Raw genomic sequence first — 21,375 nt, 5'->3', positions numbered from 1 at the left:
GGATTTTAGCTTTACTGTACAGCATCATTTTGATCCTTTAACTAACTGTTACTTGCTGTTTTTTTTAACACCTCATATGTAATGTGCTGCACTTTTACATGTGATCCGAGTTCAGTATTTTTTTTATCCACTCCATTCATCAGAAACCAATTCTTTGCAAAGACTGCATTACATTATGGCAGGTTAAACAATTTAAATCGATTAATGATTTCTGTTTGAAAACGCCATCTGTTCATCAAAGAATCCTGTCAAATGGTTTTCTACACTGAAAGTAATAAAGAAATGCAATCATAAGATATAACATTAAGAATAAAAAAAAAAAAAATGAAGAAAATAAATCTTCCTGACCCCAAACTTTTGAATCGTAATATATATGGCTGGGTTTTATAAAAAAAATTGGATATCGATAGAGATATATTGACTTCGACACCGGTTCCTGAAAGATTTTCTCAATACCGATTTTATAAAATCCGTTTTAACAAGATAAAGTTTCACAAAAAACACAAAGGAACAAAATATAACCAACACAATAGTTGTAATAAAGTTCAAATAGTTTTCAATTTCCACATTTTTTGTGCTACGTTTACTCTGTGTTTTCCATTTTAAAATGTACAGCATAGACAGAATCGTCATTTCTATTCATTTTCCATTAATTTACTGATGAGCATTAGTGCTGTCTGCCTTTTTCTCTCCTACAATCGCTGTTTTGATGCTCAATCACTGCTCACATGTCAGTTTCATTAGACGTGCCTAACCTGCCCTGTCTCAAATGACCATTTTGCATTACACTTCTGCCTTCAGTTCTGCAAGACAAAAACATTTATACAGATGAAACATGAAGCTAGTAAACAAACGATTATGACCGTATATGATATATATGTGATTTTCATGAGGTTCTACCGATTTTCATAATACAGGGTGTTTAAATGAGAAATGCTTAGCAGGTGTAGCTATTAGCTAGATATTAAAGTCTACAAATAGCAAATTTCAGCAACATTATATGGATAAAACACACGTTAGAAGTTACTACAAACACACAATGGTGGTTTAAAAGTCACTTACGAAAAATACGTTTATTCAAGTGTGCTTTTAGTATACTTCTTTTAAACTAAAAATAGGAAAGTATTATTTTAGTTTTCATTTATGTAGTCCTCAGATATATACTTAAAATGACATTTAAGTATACTTGACTTATACTAGTACACATCTTCTGCACAGAATTTCCAAAACAACACAAGTGAAGAAGAAAAAAGAAACAACAGATACTTAGACATGTAATCTAACACGATCGTCTGACATGAAACAGCATCAAAACTAACGTTATGGAATAAAATGACGACCGATGAAGAGGTAATAATTACAATCAAGCTTTGGGATGTTGATCGACTCCATCCCATTTCGATTATCATTCTGAATCCAATTCATAGTCTCTTTTTTTTGAAGCTAGAATAAAATGTTTTTTTTTTTTACAAGCAGATACCCTGTTCTTTATTTGGATGTTTTGTATGTTCAGATATTTATACAACAAGATATATACAAATTAAAACCTAAATAGGGACATGAGTATACTTGCAGTATAAAACTACTAAACTAGTGGTTTACTGAGATTAGTAAACTATCTGTATAAGTTCACTTTTAGTAAAATTGCTGTACAAACTACAAACATCGAGGTAAACTAGTTGTCAGTGTTGTAGTCGAGACCAGTTCATTCGAGTCCGAGTCCAGATCGAGTCCAGAGAGGGTCGAGTCCGAGTCAAGACCGAGTTCAGAAAGGGTCGAGTCCGAGTCAAGACCGAGACCAGAGAGATTGGGTCTGAGACAAGACCTAAAGAAATCTTCAAGAGTATGTCAAATGTTTGGTGGAAACAATAAAGGTTAAAAGGGCCACATAGTATGTGGTGTAAAGGTAATTTTATTAGTATTATGAAGTGTTACTTGTCAATATTAAGTGCTCATTTTCACATAACACCGTTGTACCACTATACACATCCATATAACACTTCTAGTACAAGTAACATTACTGTACCACTATACCTGTAAATGTTCAACTGTAACAGCTTTTACATAACTTTTAACCTTGAAGCTTAACTAATGACTGCTAATATCTTTACAATGTCTTGGATTATGTGCACTTTAGATGTTGTGAAGATTACAGATGGGCATAATTACTTTTCAAAAAAATAAGTGAGGAGACCATCCTGCTACCCAACCAAGCACGATGTGGTCTCATGATCAATCCACCCCAACTAAAAACACTCTCTACTGGCGCAGAGGAAGCGGGGACTGACAACAGTTACCATTTTATCACTTTCTGTAACAGCAGTGGATAATCTAATGCTAATTTCACTGGATGGTGCGTTTTAATGCAGGGTAAAATACACACTAGTCAAAGTTTTTTTTTTGTTACGGAGGGCATACACACAAGAGCCGACTGACTGTCCAGGAAAATTTCATGCAAAAGTGTGTATGTGCCAGGGGAAGAAAGCTGGATCAAATGCCATAGTTCAATGCATTCTGTCAGACATTGTTTTTGAGGGGGAGATGTTTAGTGTTGAGACAGTCAGTCTGTGTCTGTATTCATTATATAATTTAATTAAACAATATTTGTTTTTTTCTGTGACCATTTTGTCCTACTTTGTAAAAATAACACAGTTGAGAGAAATAATGTAGCAATGTGGCTTCCTGGAAAGCGGGATCACTACAGGCGGATGGCAGGAGGGTAACTTAAGGCCGGTGACACACTGGCTGCGTGACGTCTCTGCTGCGTGCTAGAAACGTGGTGGCTGCTTCGCGTTTTCTGTGTCTTTACACACCAGAAGCGTGCCTGCATGCGGCGCTTGGCGCACTGCTGCTGCTGTAGGTGACATATAGAGGGAGGCCGCCAAAAAACCAGGCTCCTGTCTTCATGACAACAATATCAATTTTTTTTTTTTTTTTTTTTTTTTTACACATATCTACTGATAGGACACCGTCAACAGTATTGACGGCAAAATAGAGTATGTTTGACAGGTGCAATGTTTGACAATCGATCATTATTAATTTATTTTTTTAATTACATTTATATCTGAATTTATGTCAACCTATAGACTTTCAAATATCCAAATGTCATGAATTAATATGTATTTGTGTACAAAATGACATATAAACATATTTTCCTAGTATATTTTGCCTGGAAACACTTCCAACATGCACGCGTGTCGCGTGAAAAATAGGCGTCGGTTCTATTTCTAGCATTCACGGGTTTTCCGCGCGTCTCACGCAGACAGTCTGCAAGATCTAACCTGTTAACATGGGAGCCGAATTAAAAACAGACACGCCACGCATTGTGTTGCTGGCCTAACATCTCACGTCAAAAGAAAATCACCAGTCATTGGATGTGTCAATCATACATCAATTTAAATAAACATTAACATACAGTAATAATCATGAAATATTTTGATTGGGACTCGAGTGGACTCGGGCATAAGTCCGATTCCTAATATGTTCGAGTCCGAGTCAATACAGAGTCAAAATGCACACGAGTCCATGACAAGACCGAGACCATTAAAATACGGTCTCGAGACCGAGTCCAAGACCGAGTCCGAGTCTCGAGTACTCAACACTGCTAGTTGTGTACTCAAAGTTTGCTACGGTTACAGTACACTTAAAAGTATACTTTTATATTCTAGAAAGTGGGCTAATTTAGTCCCAAAGAGTATTGAAACAGTACACTTACAAATATACTACTAGAACACAGATTTTTGTATACTTGCTAGTTGCTACATAAAGTATACTTGAAGATATTTTATAAAAAGGATTCGGGCCGAGTAGCAAAAATAAACTTGTAGCCAGTCAGCCAGGGGGCTTGTCTACTCATGATGTGAAGGAGAGTGAGTTCAGTGCACAGGATGGACATTAGCCGAGCGACGACAGAAAGATAGAGATGACGAATAAAAAACAAAAGAGGAAAACGTCTGCGGAACAAAAGAAGGCTTAAGGCAAGAAGTAAGGAACCGTGTAAATATCGGATCAGCTTTCCAGCGCTGGAGAGAACTTAAAGAGCGGAAGGCCTGCGATCAGAGGCCGAGGTTGCTTTGCTTCTTCTCGATAGGTGAGCAGTAACACAATGTCAGCGCCGCAACAGCTAAAGTCTGTCTAGGACACTGGACGCGACAAAGCAACTGTTGAAAATCATTTGAAATTTCTGTCAGTACGTCATAAATAGAATGCAGCAGCAGTTTTCTGTCAGGGATTTGTCGTGTCGTGCCGCACCGCATCCAGTGTAGACCATAGACGTGTGTGTGTGTGTGTGTGTGTGTGTGTGTGTGTGTGAGATATATATATATATATATATATATATATATATATATATATATATATATATATATATATATATATATCTGGGCGTAACCAACATGAACAAGTGTTTTTCCTTGATTCCTTACAAGAGCCAATCACCAGACATGATTTAGGCACATCAAAGCATCAACTCCAATGCTTATTGGCTCACTGACGTTGACGAGATTAACCCCTTGGGTATCTAAAATTGGTACCGAACAATAGAACAAAATAATTAAATCGCTATTTGCTAAATTTACATTTACTACATAGAGCCATAGTTCACTGAGAAGGTACATAAACAGCTGTCATTATTGCTTACGATTTCTTTGATTTCATAATTGCGCAATAAAATCGGTTTAACCCTTGTGTTATGTTGTGGGTCAATTTGACCCGTTTAGATTTTCTAGTTGTTGGAAATACTGGTTAACCTATGTTTTTTTTCTTGATATTTTGTGACTTTTTCTCATTTATCATCATGAACATGTGTGCAAAGTTTCAACATGCTGGTGTTTTTTGACATATACAAACAAAATTACTATTACGTTTGTGATGTTCGCGGGTCAATTTGACCCGCATATTTTAACACTCTAAGGAAACTGTACTGACGCAAAATAATAACGTTTCTTGGTTATATCTTGTTATTTAATTTTTTTACTACTTTATGAAGCAATAAAAGAGGATTTCCACACTTATTTCAATACAGAAAAATATTTTGTAAGCCACAGATGGTAAAAAATACCTATCATTTATTTTTTCAAGCTAACTGAAATAATATTAAACCTTTTTTCTTTTATTGTTATTTTGTGACTTTTTCTCATTTATCATCATGGACATGCATGCAAAGTTTCAACATGCTGGGCTTTTTTTACATATACAAGAAAGATTAATATTACATTTGTGATGTTCGTGGGTCAGTTTGACCCTCATAGACAGCCATTCAAAAGAAAATGTACAGACACAAAATAAAAACATTTATTTCATGTATGTCAGGCATCAGCTCCAGTTCTAAAGTGTAAGTGTATCTAAAAGTGCTCTAACCCTAACCAAACACACTTCAAAAAGCTAAATCATTGTGTTCAAAATTAATGGCAAATCACAAATGACAAACCTGAGCTACCCAAAGAGATTCTGAACATGGAGGGCAAAAACATGCATCTGGAGTCAGACCCACAGAAAATAAAAGAGTGAACACAGATGATAGGAATAAAAAAAAAAATGGAAGAGATGTGAGGTGTGCCCATTCAAGGGTGACAGCAAAACCAGCACCATGTGTGTGAAGTGCAAGAAATTCATAAGCCAAAAGCACACATTTGCTGTGTGCTCATCATGTCAAAAGTAGCTTCTTGACTCTATGAAATGAGTTTATAAAACAGCCAACTTAAGAAAAATAAATATTTTCATTATACAGCTACATTTAATTGTTCAGTTATGATGTTCGAAGAAAAAAAAAGGAAAAAAATATATATGTGCAAACCAAGTCAGCATACTGTTTATTTTCAAATTGTCAAAACAAAACATCTTTAAAAATGGTTAAAAAAAACATTTTCATTGAATCATACCTTCAGATATATTTTTTGGGGAATATTTGACAAATGTTGATAATAAAAGTTTACAGTTTGTACCTGAATCTTTGTTGTTTTTCATAGTGTGATTTTTGAGGAATTGTATTGAATCCAATTAGGGTCAATTTGACCCGCTCCATAAAGGGTGTACACAGAAATCGAACAGTGCACAAGGGATATATAGGTTTTTTTTTTGTTTTTTTTTAACGTAATTTGTCAATGAACTATGACTCTGTGTAGTAAATGCTGCTCCACGTGATGATGATTTACTGCTGATTACAGAAACCGTGTACTGACAAAATGAGCATGATAATCGCATTAGATTAACGGTGCATCCCTACCAAACAATTTTCAATACACAATAGTATGACGCAATTCGGATGGTGCTTAAAAGTATAGCCCAGCCCTAGTGATGTAGCCATAAATATATGCCGTTGAAAATAAAACAACCCAGCTAGATCAGAAAAAACTGTAACATTAATGCTGTCCAATAAAAGCATAATAGGGTTTGTCATTTACTAGATGCTGTTTGTTTACTTGTTTTCAGACCTCATGAATATTTTTTTCCCACTTGGCTTATGCAAATCATAGTAGCAATTATGACATTTTTTTTCACTAGAAAAATAAACAGCCATTATATCCTTTTAAACTGGATTTTTTTTGCTCTGGTTATATCAGCATAAAATGACCCTTAATGAATATATAACTCACTTTTATTTTATTTTTTGTAACCTAAATGATAGATAAGCCCGAAAGATGTTCGCAAATATGAGATGGAAGAAAGGGCAATTTAGCTCGACCCAAAGGAGCCATGCAATGCGTGACTTTCACACAAAAGCACAGGCTCTCAGTCCAGTAGTGTCTCGCATGCCAGTGCTGAAACCTGCCTCTCTCAACATAGGTTTAAATGTGTGCCAGAGGGCACGACTCCACTCAATAGAATTTTCCAGCTCAGAGATTCAGCAGTGATGCTGTTAAGATCAGGATCTGCTCTCTCGCCAAGATCATAAGGCCGATGTTAAAGTACACCTGCAAGAAGGTCGCTGCATTAGAAATGCACACCTGGATTCCTGTATACACCTGTTGAGTTGTAAACACAAACACTGATGCAAACGGATGAAAGCTGTAGCACAACCTTTTCACCCAAGTGCACACTTTCACACCAAATAGTGAATGATCCTGTCTTCAAATCCCTCTTGTTTTTCATGTTGTCATGAACTTTTTTCCTTAGAGGAACTGCAATTTGACTAATCTTTGACATTTTTGTGTCATTAAATATCAAATTAAGGCTGCTTTCATATAACTGCAATAGCAAGTTTCTGCTACATGACTGGATGAAAATTGCTTAAATGCCCCTTGCACATCTGAATTTGCTGGCAGGTGCATCGGAAGCATAACGTTTCTGAATAGGGAGGTAAAATCCTGCATATGGCTTACAAGAAAGTCAATACTTAATGAATTGGCAATTTTTAAGTTAAGTAACCTTTGTCAGGCATTTAAAAGCAGAGAAACAGCCACTGATTGTGTCTCTGAACACGACAGGCGTGAGATGTTGGAAGAAGGAAGGTGTGTGCTAGTGTGCTAGTGAACGACCTCTAGTTTATTGTAATGCAGATCACACACATGACTCCTGGTAACTGAATAGTTTCTGCATTGTTTGACCCTGCAGTGGAAGAGTGAAAGGAACGCCGGTGTAATACTGTTACTTGCCCATAAACACTGGCTCAAAAAAGAATGTTATTTTATTTTTTTGCTAACTGTTATATTCATGTTAAAGTCAATTCTCTGTGGCAGGTAAAATTTAGAGCCAAATCAGTTTCATTCAGATCCAGTACATCTTGGTGAACTGCCAGTTGATAAAACCGTATAAATTATTTGACTAAACATTAGCCATGAAGCTTTTCACTTAAAATAGCAGCTGTCATCAGATTTTTTGGTACTTTTGCTTCCAAATGCAGTAAATACGTTATTAAAATAATCTCAATGTTAATTTTTTTTTTTTTTTAACTGGTTTATCAAAATGTGTAAATAAAGTGCAGGAACAGAAGAATAATCTAAAGACTTTCAATAAATTTTCACTCTGTGGGGTTTAGAAGTCCCCAGTATACAGTAGTATAAAATATATATATATATATATATATATATATATATATATATATATATATATATATATATATTACCATAAAGTATATACTGTGCCATTTTTGTGTGAACTATCCCTTTAATGCAAATGCAAAGACAGTCTGAAAATAAATCAACTTTCCAGCTTAGCTTGTGCTTCTCAAGCGACCAAATCAATCGAAACACTCACGATTCCTACTATTAGCATTTCAAACATGCCTCACTGATGAAAAGATGTTTTAACTGTCTTTTGCTTTCTTGTGAGCATCTCTATGGTTTTCCAGGTGTAGTTTACTGTAGCCTTGAGCAGATGAAAGGATTTATGTGATGTGGTCACCAGCTACATTGCAATCCATTTCTTGTTTGAGGATTGCAGGCAGTCTGATGACGGGAACAGTGAAGGGAACAGTGAATCCTCACCTTTACACCCGCTGTGCTTCATCCAATCACCACTTGTCAGTGCTTCTTGTTTCTTTACTACAAGAATGAGTTCAATAAATATTTAATGCACACCTGCATCCTTGCTTTTCACATTTCTTTGCTGCAAAGTCTTAAGGGACACATGAAGATGCTCTGAAGTTTACAGACTATCTAAGAGCTGGTATTTTCCTTTCGGCAGGCTGAGGAACATGTTTGTAGCTGGGAAACGCTGTGATATAGAAACCCTCAAATGGGCCAAGAGGAGTTTTGGAGTCCCAGTGCTGGATCACTGGTGGCAAACTAGTGAGTTTTAATGTTATGCTGTGGTTAATTTCTTTTGACTGCTTGTCTTGTCTTTTTCGGCATTGTTCACACTGATTCAGATGTCAATTTTCAGATTCAGTCTTTAGGGCTAATTGTTCCCATTGACATTTCATTTGTTTGTCTAAACCAGTTGCCATAGTAATGACATCAACACAAGCAAGGAAATGTTCTTTCAGAAGGACTGCTAGCTGTCATTGTGAGAAGAGAGCACTCTAGACATCAAGTCCATTGAACTGATTCAAATCACTTAAAAGTACAGGTTGTAGGACCTGCCACTAGAGGGCTCACTACCTAAACAATAGCAATCGCGTGGTTTGATGATGCTGAGGAGGAGCGTGTAATGATGGGATTTGTTGTCTTTATCCCAACCACTGATGGCCATTAATCAGACGGAAAGATAAATCATGGATTTAACGCGAGTTCAACGATTTGCGCGAGTAGATTACATACAAAGTCAATGCTAAGACACGATCAGACGATGGATCAGACATGTCCTCGTGCGGGACTAGAGACGTGATGCCCCGCGTTAGGCATATATGCCCCATTATACTAATCTTGTTGATTGTTATAATAGCATATGTTTTCTGTAAAGATACGAATCAAAACAACTCACCTGTCGAGTAAAAACATAGACTGTATAAAAAGATGGACGTAGTGTCCGGGACGTCACCCGTAGACTCCTGAAGTGTGTTTTTGAAGCCTAAAGTGTGCAGACCGGGCCGTCGCCATCTTGGCAGCGTATCACTGCGCGACTCTCCCAGACAATCAAAAATGGGCAAAAAGTCGGGAGCTACTTACTGAAGCCACGGTCACCTAGTGTGACGGCTGTGACAGCAGCGGCAATCCACCTGTCACTCAAGTGGCCACGCCCTTAATTATGCAGAACTTTAAGTCTTAATATGATTTAAACGGATGAATTATAAAAAAATTAACCCCCCTCACAGTTGTCATGAAGGGCAAAATTTGCTATGTAGACCAAAATAATTTTTTGAACTAGGCTGTAAACATGTTTTTTTTCTGCTGTAAAGTTGGGCATTTTAACATGGGGAGTCTATGGGATTGACTCCCTTTTGCAGCCAGCCTCAAGCGGCCAGTCGATGAATTACAGTTTTAGTCACTTCCATATTGGCCTCACGAGAGAGAGCGGGAGGTTGACGCTTGAGTAAAACCCAAGCAAGATCAGCGTCTCTTTCTAGTAGTTTGTTGCGAAGCTACTTCCACATTTGTCCATACACTGTTGTCGTGTGGTTTCTACGTCAGTAAAGGCGGTAAAAATGGGTAACTAACGTCATTGACAGGGGACTGCACTGCCGTGTCACTGTTTAGAATAGGAATATTATCATGATTTACAAGTAGTTGAAAACATTAGAGATATTGTTAGTAATCAGCTGGGCAAAATATATAACACTAGCCTTGTGGTTTTTGGATATTTTTCTGCAAATATCTTACAAATTGTACCTTTAAGAATGTGGTTTGGATCTGCATTAACAGCATAGAAGACTATTTGTTGTTCAGAGTACAAATAAACAGATTTCATTCCATTATGCCAAAAAATGTCTGAACAAACCTAAGATGAAAGGTGATCCTGTTGATATCAGCTGATATTTATGCCATTGGTTAGCACAGTATAATTTGTATAATAACATTTGTTAGCACAGTATAAATATAAGTCAGCTGACGACTTAGAGATTTCTTTCCAAAAACAAAACAAAAAAGTCTTGCGTATCCCAAACTTGACTGTGTTAAATTTTCAGTTTTAGAGTAAAACATGTTTGTAGAATAAAAAAATTAAATGATTATAGTAACACATGAGTACTTTAATCTCTGTACTTCATATCTCTTTTATAGATTTTCTTTTTTTTTCAATCAATACAGTAAAACCAAATGTTATTAAAAAACATTATTATTTACCCGATTGATACTCTTTAGTTTCTTTAAGCTCCACTAAAATAGTTGGTAAATAGAAAAAGGGGCAACTTTCTGTTGGTATATATTTATATATCTATATTTATGCGTGCTGCAATGCTGAGTTCCTGGCCATAAAGTCGCCCTTATTTCTCTGGCAAGCCTGAAATGGATTGTCTGAAATACAGGCCACTTCTTTTGATATTCATAACTCCTATTGCAAGCATGATGCATAAACCATCACATGTATAGTGAATTGGGTTACTCCTTCATTCTATACTAGCTGCAAACATATTCAGCTCATAAATATCTCTGAGAAATAAACAGGTTCCGCAGAATATTTGTACAAAATGAACTGAATCACCTTTCCCCTCGCTCTCATATCAGTCTTTCTAGTTGGTACTGGTAAAGTCTCAGTGTCATTTGTCGGCACAAATTTAAAACCGGTGTCAGATCTGTATTGATGCGTGAATGGAAAAAGCGATGGATCCGTATGTGAGTAATCACAGGGCCAGAGAGGCCAAAGTGCTTCATGTGATAAATGATTCTGTCCTCACAGTGGTGTGTGTGTGTGTGTGTGTCCTGCTCTCCGTTTATAATTTCACTCTGTCTCCATCCAATTCATGATTACGGTCACCATCAAGACCAGTCGAATTATTAGATGACTTGTAATAACAGCCACATCTCCACCTCGGCGTGCAAACACACAAATGCCACAATGTGTTTGAGTTGTTCAGCGGCACAGAGCGAGATTTGATTAGAAGAGCTGATGAGGTGTAGTGTAACAGCAGTTTGGTTGCGCTGATGCGATAGCTTTTCTGAAATAAAGTGGAAGTGATTTGAACCTTCATTATCTATGTCATTACCCGCTCAAACCTCCCCAGGCTCATACGTGCATCGCAATATCAGAAGTCAAGCTGCTGTGACAGAATAGCTCTCTCTCTCTCTCTCTCTCTCTCACACGCGTTTGGATGCTTCAGCACGGGGATGAGGATAAAGGTTATTATAACATGTATTCTGAATGGTCAGTATTGGTGCTGCATCTTACAACTGATCAGTGAGTGTCAATTTAATTGAAATGTAAAATAAGAGGAATTAGCTGTTAAATATCCAATAATGACTACTACTACTACTACTACTACTACTACTACTACTACTACTACTACTAATAATAATAATAATACTAAAATATTGACAATAACTAGAATGCTATTGATATATTGTTCAGTTAAAATAACATTGATTTAATTTGCTTAATAAAACAGTACTGAAATAAAATTTTATATTCTCAATTTTATTATTGTATTATTATGTTTTATTAACATAGTAACCAAAGTTAGTCTTGTTATTGTTAATCTAATTAAAATCATTTTTGGTAACTTATTTTTTATTTTATTTTTTATAAAGTAAAAATATTAGATGATAATAAACTTTAAAAACCTAAACTTTAAAAAAAAAAAAAAAAGTGAAAAAAAAAAAATAAAACTATAAATGTTGCCTTTGAAATAAACTAAAGTAAGTTTAAGTTGAGATACTGAAAGAGCTAAACTGAACCTGACAAAAAAAAAAAAGATAATAGAATAAATAAATCAATAATGGCATGCTCATGCAGATGTAAAATAGCCTTCTGGCTAATTCTGGCACATTGTACATTTATGAATTATTGATGTGCATTGTCCCTGTCAAATAAATCTGAAATGAAAAAAAGCACATAACAAAATGACAAACTTAAAATAGATGCTAATTCAAAATATGAATAATTACTATACGTGTTCCTGTAGCTCAAGTGGGTAGAGCATTGCATTAGCAAGCGCAAGGTTGGGGGTTCGTATCCCAGGGAACACATGTTAGGAAAATTTGTCGCTTTGGATAAAAGCATCTGCTAAATGAATAAATGCATAAATAAATTTACAATAATAGTAAATGAAAAATACCTTTAACCCAGTAGCACTGTATTTGGTAGCATGTTGCTTAAATCAGACATTATGTGTCTGCAATCTCTAGCATGTATGTATGGAAATGTGCCATTTAATTATTCTCAACGTTCATCCGCAACGAAAATGAAAGAAAGGCTGCCGCTTTTGAGACCTGATAATAATCTGTGTTCTATTTTAAGACTCAACTCCTGCCGTGAAGAGGTGGGGGGCTTGGTGATGAGGGCTGCTGATGTCACCGCTGTTGCTGGGCAACTGGTATGTTTCCAGTTGGGAGTATGTGGCAATGACTGCTGGCTGTACGAACGACCGTAATGTGGCCCTGAGCGTCGCCGCCGTGCACACATGAATCCTGCCACACTCTGTCAGTTTATGACTCTGGTAAACTTCAGTCCACTAAATCAAGTTTGTGATGTCAAGTAGCTGGCAGTAACTTAAAAATGTAGGTTATGGCAGGACATGAACTTAGCCATTTGTGTCAAAACCTTCTCCATTAATTAGTGGGTTAAGCACACCTGCTCATTCCTCTTCATTTATTTTTGTATTAATGTTTTGCACCCAGTGTAGTTCTAGTTTTCCATCCTATATCTGACCCTTGCAATTAAAATGATTCAATTATCAGTGTTTACTCACCCTTTTTATGTTCCAAACCTGTACAACTTTGTTCAGTGAAACAAGAAATAAATATTAAAAAATTGTGACTTAAATGTTGGTATGTTTGTAACCGAAGGCTGTTAAATGGCTTATCAACCACTTTTATAATGGGCTGTGTCTGCAGTCGCTCCAAAAACGTATTCATGTACTAATATAATCCACAAGAAAACTAGTAAATGCATTTGGACGAGTTCACTAGAAGGGCTGCCTCTTTTGTGTGCTTTCTGCCATAAGAAACTAAAAAAGCTGGCAGTGTGGTTGTGAACAAGCATTTACCGTCACATTTATACAGTCTTCTACTGGAGAAGCTTGAGAAGTAACTCTGCATGCCCCTCAAAGTGCATTATGGGATTGAGTAAGTGCTTGTGATAATGTCCACCATGGCTGTAGGCCCCACCACTCTGAAACACCCTCAATTGTGCACTAAAGATATAGAGGACGATTAGTACAGTACTTTCCATTTATCTGACTGTAAAGTATGAATATATAATATATTATGAATGTGTGTAGTATCCAGACAGCTACGTACATGCGTCATGTATTGATTGTCATGTGACGTACAAGCAGCTGTTGTGTTGCTTCACTGCCAAACTGGGTTACAAGTCCGACTCTCTGAACATTAGGCCACGACTGAGCTTATAGCAGAGAAGACAAGTAGGCATATTTAACTTTTAAGGCAATTTTTGCAAGTTTAGACTTAAAAGCTCCAGCCCTTGTGCATTATAGTATAATGGAGAAGAGCAACCTGCACATTCTTCAGAATTTCAAGAAAGTGATACGAGTTTGAAAAGACATGGTGTAGATAAATGACCTATAAATGCTAACCCGTTAATATTCAGAGTCTGCATGCTGCGCATCACCTGTGAACAGCGTTTGAGTTTCCTGCATTTCTCCCATATGGCAGCAGTGGCAGACAGACTCGTGGTGCCACACGCTGCGATGCCAACAGTTTTCTGTCTCGCTCTCCTTCTCTCTCTCTCTGTTTTTACCAGTTACTCTTGCCCACTCTTCATCAGTCGCTGGCTCACTCTCTCTTCCTGCTGTTCACACTCTCCTGTAGCATCTGGCTCAGAGACGGATGACGAACAAGTCTGTGTTCTATTTGTGTACGCTTTGCGCTGCGTCTTGCTGTCGTCTACTGATTGTGAAGTATTTTTAACTTTTGTTGATTATGTTTATTTATAAGCCAGTCATGTAATTTATGCAAGCACACAAACACAGGCGTGAGTGCTTGCTCAGTGCAGCGTTGTACGGTACATACTTAATATGCATTGTTGCAGCAGTAACAGATCTTAGTACACAGGGGGATTGGTAGAGTTTTCCTTGAAATGTCTGTCATTAAACCTACCTATAAATAGGTTGAACTAACTTTAAGGTCATGGTGAAACAGATTCTGTTTTGAGATCTACATCCAAGGAAAACTGATTATCTAAAAGAAGAAATAAACGTAAGGCGGGGACTTGGTTAAAATCCATGGATGGAGGCAGACCAAATGAAGTTCAGTCTAAAAAAAAGTGACATTTTGATCATTAATTCAACATTCCAGTCTAACAAGAATGAATCATGTGAATGGATTAATTGTCCAATTCACATTTTATTAATATATTTATATATTTTTTTTGAGTTTCTGTTAACTAGTTTCTATTAAATGTACATTTTAATTGAAATTTTTATAGTTTAATATTTCTATTTAATTTATTTCAGCTTTAGTTAGGGATGTAATGATTAACCGCAAGCCATTTGAAAACCGATTCTAATTTGTGATGATTCAAATCAGTTGAGATGCTAAACAAATCGTGATTCATTTAACGGTAGGAGTTTATATATGAATGTATGTCTGAGAGGAACTTACTGTCTTTAGAAAAGTTTAGATGCTATTTTTCCTTTTCATCTTGCCTCCGTATGATGCATATTAAAGTTCATAAGTGCAGTGCTGTTTTGTTTACAGTGAAACCAATGAAATGCTTTACGCACCACATGCTGCCAGACAGTGAATCTGCGCCACGTTCAGATATTTTTTATGTATAGTTTTACAAAATTGGAGTCAGACCTTTCTGTTTTTGCTTCAATTTTGAAATTATACAATTTTATTTATATTAAAAACTGCACATGTTGCATGTATACAGCATCTTTGTTTGGATCCCGATTAAAATGCAGCGGCCTCTAATGTTAAATGCAAAGAGCACAGAAATCCTTACTTTGTTTATGTGAAAAAAAATATTTTATTTGTGTTATCTTATTTGGGGCTTGTTTTAAGATTTCTATTTAGTTTTGTTATTTACATTATATTTAAATTTTAGCAGATGCTTTTATCGAAAGCGACTTACAAATGAAGACAATGGAAGCAATCAAAACCAACAAAAGAGCAATGATACGCAAGTGCTATATTAGTATAGTGTTATATTTCATTTTCACAAAGAAACGTGCTGCATTTTGTCCAAGCAGTAATAAAAGGACACATTCAATTTATGATTTGTCTTAAATATCATTTTGTAAAAAAAAATACAGAAGATAAATTGTGAATCAAATAATGAAATCAAATTGTTACATCCCTACCTTTAGTCACTTTAATACTTTAACTTTTCCAAATGGATATTACTAGTTGGATTGGATTATTAGTTGGATATTAATGTTAATTTTTCATGTCATATTTTTTTTTTTTTTTTCTCTTTATTTGAAACACCAAAACTTGTAATACTAGTAGTATAACTTTAGTTTTAGCTAACAGTAACTGAATTGTTCGTAGGTAATTGACACACATTTAGAAGTTTGGTTATTCCGAATAGAATTTCCATTTCATGGAGCGAGGAGATCTTTTCAAACTGTTGGTAATACTTGACCTGAAAGAGAAAAGTGACCACAGAAGAAAAAAAAAAAGTAAAAAAAATGAGTTTGCTATGCTCAGTTGTTTACACTTGGTCTTCCATGAAATCTGCTTCTAATGTTAGTCAAGGTTTCTTGCAACAGACGGTCTATTTCTGCCCTCTTTCTGACTTAATCTGGTTACTGCATCTTTAAAATATCTGTAAATTAATGACCTCTTTTCTGATTGGTAAACTTATTTGCATGTGAAATGAGTAAAAAGATCACTTCAAAGTAGTTAAAATAATAAATACTCATTGATATGCAAATATAAGCAGTGATATGTTAATAAGCTTATGTTTTTGCCATCAATGCCTCATCCTGAATGACCTGCTTTATGCAGCTCTCATCACAATGGTGTCTCTCTTTTGTAGAGTGGCTCTTCCATCATCACTGCGTCGTGTGTTGGTGACGGCTGCTCACGCACTCCCCCTGCTGGTACCGCCGGTAAAGCCGTGCCCCGATACAACGGTGAGATTCCTCTACATTGGCATGCTTCACGTGGCACATTTGCAGCTCTTTATTAGTTTATTATCAATGCTTACGCTGAAGGATTTTGTGTTAGAGCTCTTTTTGATTGACAGTTTTTAACTGGATGGTTCAATAAGTGACTGAAGTGCTTAAACTTTTTTTCATCTTTGTCTCACAGTGACAGTGACTGATGATGAAGTGCAACAGGTGAAACCAAGGACTCTGGGAAATATTGTGGTAAAGTGACTTATTTTAATCCTTTCATATTTGATTTATTGACAGAGACTGTAGGAAGGGGGCAGAGATTTACTAGGAATGGATAAGGGTAAATCACCAGAAGATGAAGTTAGGACATTTTGATCAATAATTCCAGTGTAAAAAGAATGAAACGGCAATGGATTAATACTGGATCATAAATGTTACTGCTCAAAACCATTTGTGAAAGAAAATTGAAAATGAACTATTATTATTATAATTATTTTCCCAATGCACAATTCATGATTGCATCGAAATATATATAGTTACACCCCTTTAAAAATGACATTGCCAAGCCCTTGCTTTCAATCATCTGTCATATAGAGAGCATGTTTTACAATCCAGTCAGTTTCAGATGGACAAATCAAGTCCCATCCCTTTGCATTGGTTTTGCACATTTCAAAGTAATTGTAAAAACTGCGTTCACATAAACAACAAAATATAGTGCGGATGCAGATGTCAGTGTCAACTTCAAGAGATGCATCTTGGGATGATTTTCCTTCACGTACTTATTATGAATTCATCCGTAATAAGTGCAGTACAATTTATATTTGAACTAATTTTTAGCATTTAAGTATTAAATGGATTTAAGATCATGAGAAACATTTGTAAAATGGGTTCAGAATTTTGGACTGCTGTTATAGAAGTAGCTCTGAACTCACTGAACTTTATGGAAAACAGAATCATCATCATCATCATCTTTATGATGAAGATTGTTTGGACAGCCCTGTTCTTTCTTTTTTTTTACTCCTGTCACGTAGAGGCCCATATTTTTTAGGTGCGTCTGTTCAGACACCTGTCCAGGCCTGTGTTGTGTCCTAAAGATGCTAGCGTAGCTTTTTAGTTTGATCTTCACAAATAACTCTCCTTTGTTCTGCTTTCCACTTCAATCTGCTCGTCATCTTCTCGACACAATAAAAGATTTACTGACACAAAGGCAAAGCAGAGAGAATCTGTTCATCACACATCCGACTTTAAAATCTCAGTCTTTGTACGAGGACATTAAGCCCGAGTGCGCGGAATGACTAATGGGGTCTCGTCTCACACCTTCTGCTTAGAAAAGAGCATTTTCTGTCTTCTTTCAGTCTTTCTTCAGGTACAAAACCCGTCTAAGCCGACGAGGCGTCTGTCCTCGCCCGCCGCTGAGGGAACTAATCTCGCAGATGCTTGTTTTGTTGTCATATCAGTTCTCCGATAGATTTGATTTTAATCAAGAAAGCCTGCCGGATACACGCTCGGATTAAAAGGAAATTGTGACTTCTAAAACGAGACGCTGGTTTAGACACAAACACACTCAGGAGGTCCAGGCGGGATTCTGGAATAGCGGTTATCTCGCACGTATTTTTCAAGTATTTTGATTTGTGTTCCAATATGCTTTTATTTAATCTTAAATGTAGATTTTATTCCTTATTTCATTTTTTCGTTCCTCTGAATATTGTCATTTATATTCATACTTTAAAGCATTCGCTGACCCTGAAAGGTTGAAAAAAAACCCTGTTCTTTGATGGTTCAAAGAAGAGCAAGGTCACATCTTGATTTATTTATTTATTTTCCTCTAAAAGCATCTCTTTTTCTTCCCTCATCAGGCTTCCTCTGCCTCCTGGGGCGGCTCTCAGTCTCTGGCAGAATCAGACGCTGTTTAAAGAGCTGTACTTCACTAAGTTTCCTGTAAGAGTTTAGCTACAAGATATACAGTGGAGATCAAAATAAGAGGACAGCCTATAATATCCTCAAATGGCTTTCATTATCTATATAGATTTTAAACGGAGTACATATTCGCAAACATGTAGATATAGTACACAGGCTTTCTAGAGGTATGTCTCTTCTAAAAATATATATATTTAAGAGCCTCCTGTATTTCTTTCCAGTGTTTTTGAATTTGTAGGCATTCCCAAAATATATGATAATGGTTTGCTTCATTACATCCACAGTTTCGCCAATATTTTTAGATATTACTGTATTTGGCTATTTGTACTGGTGTTTTAAAATAGCTAATATTTTTCCAACAGTGTTCGTTTCAGTGTAATGAACCAGTTCAAATAGAACTAGACATTTCCATATGACCATTTGATATAAGTTGTAGTTGTAGTGTGTTTTCATATTTTTCAAGCTCTTATATCTGAGAAACTATCTTATATCTAATAACTTGTGTGTGTGCCGCCTTAGTAGTTCTATCAATGGATTCAAATTATCTTCGAGTTTTCCTTTTCTTTTTTTGATCATCATAATTTCGAACCTGGAGGTCAATGTAAAAATCCTGATTTTCTAGAAGAAGAAAAACATTTCTTTAGTAGCTAAAAATGTAAAACTTCACCTTTCTCGATGATGGTACAAAAAGATGCAGTTCCCTTGTTTGCCCACAGTTTAAATCGGTTATCCATCCTATTTGAGGGTCATAAGCAAACCATTTCAAACCATTTCCAAAATTAAATTCATTTGACTGTTGCTCAGACATTTAAAGTAAGTTTTGAACTTTTCTATATATTGTCTTCTTAACTTGCTCTCTGTTAATATGGCTTTGAAATTAAAACTTTCCATTTCCGTCCATGGAACATGATAATGTGGGTCACACCAGTTTACCACTGGCCTGATTTGTGCTGCTATATTATAATCTTTTAGTGGAAATGGGTAAGATTTATAATGTTCTATTTCTAACATTCGATCGATTACTATGGGAACAGCCCAGCCTTGGTAAGAGAATTTTGAGAAGTGCAAATACTATGGAGCCAAAAGAGTCTCAATAAAGATAAATGCACACACTACATTCACATATGCACACATAGGATTCATACATGCACACACGATTCATAAATACACACACAGGATACACAAATGTGCACAAAATTCAGAAATACACACACAAAATTTAAAAAGCACAGAAGATTCACAAATGCATACAAAATTCAGAAATGCACACACAATTCAGAAATGCAAACAACATTTACAAATGCACTCATGATTCACAAATGCATAGGACAAGATTCAGAAATGTATTTCTGATGCACACACACATATATCTTGATTTACAAACTGCTTGCGGTCTGTGAACTTCACTGCATTTGTGTGTGAATTTTGAGACTCCCTTGACTTGGCTCGACACACAAATGCCTTTTTTTTAAACAGGGAATGATCAGCAACCAATCAGATATCTCCCTTCTTTTAGCCAATCACAAGAATGCACCACACGTGGGGGATTGTTTACTTATAAGCCAATCACATGAATGCGTTCACAGAGCCGATATGCCTGGGCATATTATAGCCTTCTTATTTCTGAAATTGTATGAAGATACAGATGTTTAGATTACAATTCAGGTTTATTTTTTATTATTTTTTACAAAATATAAATAAAAAAATGCCTCAATACATATAGCCTGGTGACTGCAGAAAAAGGTTAACCATGGATTCATAAATTAGAAATATTTTAATGAAAGTAAAAAAAAAAAAAAAGTTACACCTTTTTGAATATTTAAATATATCTAAATATTATTTTGGATGCAATATAGAAGTCACTTTAATTATAATATTCGGTCCCTACATGAAGAGAGAGTCAGTGGTCCGCTGCGAGAGGAAAGTGACTCTCCGGCTGCGCAAAGTGAGTCGCTGGCTGCATGAGGAAAGTGAGACGTTCGCTGAGGAAAGTGAATCGTTCGCTCAACTTCGCTGTGTGAGGAAAGTGAGTCGTTCGCTGAGGAGAGTGAATCGTTCGCTCAACTTCGCTGCGTGAGGAAAGTGAATCGTTCGCTGAGGAAAGTGAGTCGCTCGCTGCGTGACTCGTGAGGAAAGTGAATCGTTCGATGAGAAAAGTGAGTCGTTTGCTGCGAGAGGAAAGTGAATCTCCGGCTGCGGAAAGTGAGTCTCCTGCTGCGCAAAGTGGGTCACCGGCTGCGTGAGGTAAGTGAGTCGTTCGCTGAGGAAAGTGAGTCATTCGCTGCGTGAGGAAAGTGAATCGTTCGCTGAGGAAAGGGAGTTGTTCGCTGAGGAAAGTGAGTCGTTCGCTGATTGGCTTATAAGTAAACAATCCCCCACGTGGGGTGCATTCTTGTGATTGGCTAAAACAAGGGAGATATCTGATTGGTTGCAGATCATTCCCGCTTTAAATAAAGGCATTTGTGTGTCGAGCCAAGTCAAGGGAGTCTCAAAATTCACACACAAATGCAGTGAAGTTCACAGACCGCAAGCAGTTTGTAAATCAAGATATATGTGTGTGTGCATCAGAAATACATTTCTGAATCTTGTCCTATGCATTTGTGAATCTTGAGTGCATTTGTAAATGTTGTTTGCATTTCGGAAATTTGTGTGTATTTCTGAATTTTGTGTGCATTTCTGAATTTTGTATACATTTGTGAATCTTCTGTGCTTTTTAAATTTTGTGTGTGCATTTGTGAATTTTGTGCACATTTGTGTATCCTGTGTGTGTATTTATGGATTATGTGTCTGCATGTATGAATCCTATGTGTGCATATGTGAATGTAGTGTGTGCATTTATCTTTATTGATACTCTTTTGGCTCCATAAAATACTTCTCTGATCTGATCACTAACAATATAA

At 36.3% G+C, this 21,375-nt stretch overlaps 1 pseudogene; it reads left to right on the top strand.

Moving 5' to 3' along the window:
- LOC127956555 (acyl-CoA synthetase short-chain family member 3, mitochondrial-like) overlaps nucleotides 1-21,375 on the top strand; it is a 43,581-nt pseudogene that overhangs the window by 15,426 nt on the left and 6,780 nt on the right.

Source organism: Carassius gibelio, chromosome B4 (assembly GCF_023724105.1).
Source record: "Carassius gibelio isolate Cgi1373 ecotype wild population from Czech Republic chromosome B4, carGib1.2-hapl.c, whole genome shotgun sequence".
Lineage (NCBI taxonomy): Eukaryota > Metazoa > Chordata > Actinopteri > Cypriniformes > Cyprinidae > Carassius > Carassius gibelio.
This window is presented reverse-complemented; position numbering and strand designations above follow the sequence as displayed.